The sequence below is a fragment of the Pteronotus mesoamericanus genome, unplaced genomic scaffold (assembly GCF_021234165.1).
Source record: "Pteronotus mesoamericanus isolate MK-2021 breed Mesoamerican mustached bat unplaced genomic scaffold, CSHL_Meso_final scaffold_85, whole genome shotgun sequence".
Classification (NCBI taxonomy): domain Eukaryota; kingdom Metazoa; phylum Chordata; class Mammalia; order Chiroptera; family Mormoopidae; genus Pteronotus; species Pteronotus mesoamericanus.
Window position 1 is genome coordinate 46,817,745 of NW_026555329.1, and position 6,000 is coordinate 46,823,744.

Consider the following 6,000-nt stretch of genomic DNA (forward strand, 5'->3'; position numbering starts at 1 on the left):
TTTTGCAGCTGGCTGTTTTCTGTGTACTTTTTGGGCTCTGGTGCTGTAGGGTAGAGATCCCTGCTTTTGGTTTAGACCTCGCTCTTCTCAGGGGAATCTGACTGGACATTTCCATATCCCTCTGGTGCTGCCCCCCTTGGGAGCCCTGCCCACCTTCTCAGGTCTGTACCACACTCCTCAACTGTTAGATTGCACTAAAGCTTACTCTTCTGTCACCAAGGTTACAAGGCTCCTCTATTGCTATTGTTCAGTTGTTTGTTTCAGGTGATTTCTCCACAATTTAGTTGTAATTCCAGGTTGGTCCTGGGAAGAGGTCAGTGTGACTTCCACTTACTCCTCTGCCATTTTGATCTGTCTCAACACAATTTTTATTCAAATACCAATCGTGTATTTTACACAACTAGAAGAAATATTTTAAAAATTTATATGGAACACCCAAAAAAGACTCCAAATAGCCACAACAATCTTGAGAAAAAGAAACGAGTTTGGAGGAACCATTCTACCTGAAATTAAACTATACTACAAGGCTATAGTAATCAAAACAGCATGGTATTGGTATAAAATCAGACGACTAGCTTAATGGAACAGAATAGAGAACTCAGAAATAAATCCACAACTTTGTATTCAATAAATATTTGACAAAAGAGGCTAGACTATACAACAGGGTAAAACGCAGACTATTCAATAAATGACGTTGGAAAAATTAGACAGACATAAAAAATTAAACTAGACCACCTCTTAAACCATATATCAGAATAAACTTAAAGTAGATTAAAGGCTAAAATCTAAGACTTAAAGATGAAAACATCCCAGAAGAAAACAAAGGCAATACAATTTCTGGCATTTTTTTTTCTAGCTATATATTTTTTTCTGATATATATTCTTAGACAAGGGAGACAAAAGACAAAAATAAAGAAATGGGACTACATCGAACTAAAATGTTTTTGCATAGCAAACCAAAAAAAATCAATAAAATGAAAACAACAATGCACTTAATGGAAAAACATATTCACCGATGATACATCTGATAAGGGGATAATATCCAAAATTAATAACTCAACTCAATACCCCCCAAAAAATTCAATAAAAACTGGCAGAGTGCTTGAAGAGACACTTCTCCAAAAAGACCTTACATATGGCTAATAGACATATGAAAAGATGCTCAATGTCAGTAATTATCAAAGAAATGTAAATTGAAACATTAATGAATTATTGCCTCATTCGTGTCGGAATTCCTATCAAGAAATCAGCAATTGAAAAGTGTTAGCAAGGATGCAGACAAATGGGCCCCCTCATACACTGTTGGTGAGATGCAGATTCATGCAGCCGGTATAGAAAAGGGCATGGAGATTCCTCGAAAAATTAAAAATTAAACTTCGTCATGACCTAGCAATTCCACATTTAGGTATACATCCAAAAATAAAACAAAACAAAACACAAATCACTAATTTAGAAGGATATATGCTTCCTTATGTTCACTGCATCATTATCCACAATAACCAAAATAAAGAAGCAACTAATGTGCCCATAAAGATAAAATAGGATAAAGAAGTGTTACATCTATACAATTGAATATTACTTCACCCTTAAAAAATAAAATCTTACCATTTGCAACAGCATGGATGGATCATGCTGTTAGAACTTATGCTCAGGGTTTTCCAGCCAAGCGGGAGGCATAGGTAGATACACTTTGCCTCCTTGCACAACCAAAAGAATGACAGCAACTTTAAAAACAAAAAAAATAACCAGGCTGCCAGAAAATCAAACTGTATGGAAGTCTGACAACCAAGAAACTAAAGAAGAAACGTTCATCCAGACCAGTAGGAGGTGCAGAGATGGGCAGCTGGGGATGAGAAGACATGGGGTGAGGTGACGGCTGGAGGACCAGGCAGGTGAGGTGGTGACTGGCGGACTGGGTGATCCCACATTTACGTGCAGACAAACCAAGAACAGTCGGAGAGTGAGACAGAACATGCAATCCAGGGTTCCAGTGTGGAAAAAGAAAGCCTCAAAACCTATGGCAGTAAAAACCAGTGGGGGTTGTGGTGGTGGGAGAAATTCCCAGCCTCACAGGAGAGTTTACTGGAGAGACCCACAGGGTCCTAGAACATACACAAACCCACCCACCCAGGAATCAGCACCAGAAGGGTATAATTTGTTTGCAGATAGTGGGAGAAGTGACTGAAAGCCTGCCAGGAGCCAAGTGAGTGGCATTGTTCCCTCTCAGACTCCTCCTCCACATAGAGCATCACAACACAGTGACCTGGGTTGCCCACCTTGGCAAATACCTGAGGCTCCATTCCTTCCAACATAAGGGGCTCACTGAAACAAATATGGCTCAAATGAAAGAACAGATCAAAACTCCAAAAACAGAACTAAGTGATGAAGAGATAGCCAACCTATGAGATGCACAGTTCAAAACACTGGTAATCAGCATGCTTACAGAATTGGCTGAATATGGTGGCAAAATAGAGGAAATAGTGAAGGCTATGCCAAGTGAAATAAAGAAAAATATATAGGGAACCAACAATGAAGAGAAGGAAACTGGGACTCAAATCAACAATTTGGAACAAAAAGAAGAGATAAACATTTAATCAGAACAGAATGAAGAAATAAGAATTCAAAAAAAATGAGGAGAGGCCTAGGAAACTCCAGAACAACTTTAAATATTCCAACATACAAATCATAGGGTTGCCAGAAGGAGAAGAGGAAGAGTAAGAAATTGAAAACTTATTTGAAAAAATAATGTAGAAGAAATTCCCTAATCTGGGAAGTAAATAGGCTTCCAGGAGATCCAGGAAGCTGAGTCCCAAAGAAGTTGGACCCAAGGAAGCACACACCAAAGCACATCATAATTAAGTTCCCCAAGATTAAAGCTAAGGAGAGACTCTTAAAAGCAGCAAGAGAAAAAAAGACAGTCACTTACAAAGGAGTTCCCATAACGCTATCAGCTGATTTCTTAAAAGAAACCTACAAGGTTGTCTTGTAGACAAGAAGGGGTTGGAAAGAAGTATTCAAAGTCATGAAAGACAAGGACATACATCCAAGATTACTCTATCCAGCAAAGCTATCATTTAGAATGGAAGGACGGATAAAGTGCTTTCCAGATAAGGTCAAGTTAGAGTTCATCATCAAGCCCTTATTATATGAAATGTTAAGGGGTCTTATCTAAGAAAAGGTGAAGATAAGAAACTCTGAACAGTAAAATGACAACAAACACAACTATCAACAAATGAACATAAAAGAAAAAACAACTAATCAAACAACTAGAACAGGAACAGAATCACAGAAATAGAGATTAGAAGAGAGGGAGAGGGAGTGAATTGGGGGAAAGGTACAGGGAATAAGAAGCATAAATATTAGGTACTAAATAGACAGATGCAGGTTAAGAATAGTATAGGAAATGGAGAAGCCAAAGAAATTATATGTATGACCCATGGACATGAACTAAGAGGGAGGAATGCTCGTGGGACAGGGGGTGCAGGGCAGATGAGAATAAAGGGGAGAATAAAATGGGACCAATATAAGAGCATAATCAATAAAATAAACATTTAAAAAAGAATGTATTATGCTCAATGAAATCAATCAGTCAGAGAAAGTCAAATAACATATAATTTCATTTATAAGTGGAATTTAAAGAACAAAATAAACTAACAAAATCAAAACAGACTTATAGATACAGACATCAAGCAGACATAGATATAGATATCAGTTGCTTTTTGGGATGGTGTTTGGGGCCTTGTTTGATAAGCTTCAAAGTGTAAGAAGTACAAATTGGTAGGTATAAAATAGTTATTAAGATGTAAAGTATAGCATAGGCAACATGGACAATAATATTTTAATAAGTATGTAAGGTGTCAGGTGGGTACTGGATATATTGGAGGAATACTTTGTAGAGAATATGATTATTTAAACCACTATGAATCCAATACAAAATAGTAGTGAATGTAAATTGTAATTGATAAGTAAAATTTTTAAAAAAGAAATAGAGATAGATGTTTGAGTTACAGATGGTGGGCTGAGAGAGAGAGTAAAGAGAGTAGAGGAGAAGAGAGGGAGAGGGAGTGGAGAGGTTAGGAGAATGAAAGGAATAAAAGAGAAGGAAGGGCATTTTGTGAAAACTAAAGCGAGCTGGAATTGCAAGCTCATTTTGATTTTATCTCATTATCTATATGAATATAATTTTTACTTTATTTTATGTTGCTTGCTCTCCACCTCATAAGTCAGAGCTGAATTATTTTATTAAAATAGTACCATAAAACTCACTTAATATATTTCATATTTTTAAATTCTTAGATAGCATTTTATTATACTTTTAAGCCAATGTATTTTCAGTTGTAAAATATCTCCACTTTTTAAATTGTTTTTCAAGTAGTATTGTCTTCATTCCCCCAGCCACCACCCCTCCCTGAAGAATGAAAGGTAAAGACTGCCTATCAAGCTCTCTCCAGGTCTTATTTGCTTCAGAGTGACTATTCTTTGTTTTTTGTGTTTTTTTTAATTGTTGTTCAGTTACACTGGTCCTGCATTTTTTCCCATTGTTCTCCCCTACCCTGTCACCTCACAATCCCATGGTCAATCCCCTCATTGTCCATGCTCATGAGTCCTCCATTAACACTCTATTCATGTTCCTCTGTTTGCTCTTTCTGCTTCTTCCCCTGTTATCCACCTCCTACTTCTCCTCTGGTCACTGTCATTTTGTTCTTTATTTTCCAGTCTCTGGTTCCACTTTGCTCACTTTTTTTAATATTGACTAGGTTGCTCTTATAGATGAGATCATATGATAGTTGTCTTTCATTGCTTGGCTTATTTCACTTAGCATATGCGTTCCACTTCAGTCGCTGCTATTGTAAGCTAGGACTTCTTTCTTTCTGCTGTGTAGCATCCCATTGTGTAAATATACCACAGTTTTTTGATCCACTCTTTTACTGATGGGCACTTAGGTTGCTTCCAGCACTTGGCTATTGTAAATAATGCTGCTATGAACATTGGGGTGCATAGGTTCTTTTGGATTGGTGACTCAGGATTCCTAGGGCATAGCCCAAGCAGTGGGGTCACTGGATCAAAAGGCAATTCCATATTTAGGTTATGAAGAAATTCCATACTGTTTTCCACAGTGGCTAAACCAGTCTGTATTTTCACCAACAGTGTACCAAGGTTCCCCTTTTCTCCATCCTTGCCAGCAATGTTGTTTGTTAATTTATTAATGATGGCCATTCTGACCACTGTGAAGTGGTATCTCATTGTGGTTTTAATTTGTACTTCTCTAATGGCTAGTAATGATGAGCATTTTTTTCATGTGTCTGTGGGTCCTCTGTATGTTCTCTTTGGACAAATATCTGTTTAGGTTCTTTGAACATATTTTAATTGGATTGCTTGTTTTCCTGGTGTGCAATCACGTGAGTTTTTTTTATATATATTTTGGAGATCAAACCCTTTTCCAAGGTATCACTGGTAAATATATTTTCACTTATGGTTGGTTCCATTTTCATTTTGCTGATGTTTACTTCTTTTTACATTTTATTTATTTATTTTTAGAGAAAAGGGAAAGGAGGGGAGGAAAAGGGAGAGAAACATTGATATGTGAGAGAGACACTTCAGTCCGTTGCCTCTCACACACCCTTAATCAGGGACCTGGGCTGCAACCCAGACATATGCTGTGATTGTGAATAGAACCAGTGACCTTTTGGATCATAGGCTGGTATCTAATCCATGGAATCACACCAGCCAGGGCTTGCTGACGTTTTCTTTACCTATGCAAAAACTTTTTAATTTGATGTAGTCCCATTTGTTTATTCTTTCTTTTATATCTCTTTTTCTAGGGGCTGTATTGGTGAAAATATTACTGTGTGGGATATCTGAAATTTTTCTGCCTGTTTTCCCATAGGACTTTTATAGCATTATGTCATATTTAATTCTTTTACCTGCTTGTGTTTATTTTTCTGTATGGTGTATGTTGGTGGTCTAGTGTTGATTTTTTGTGTACTTGTCCAACTCTCA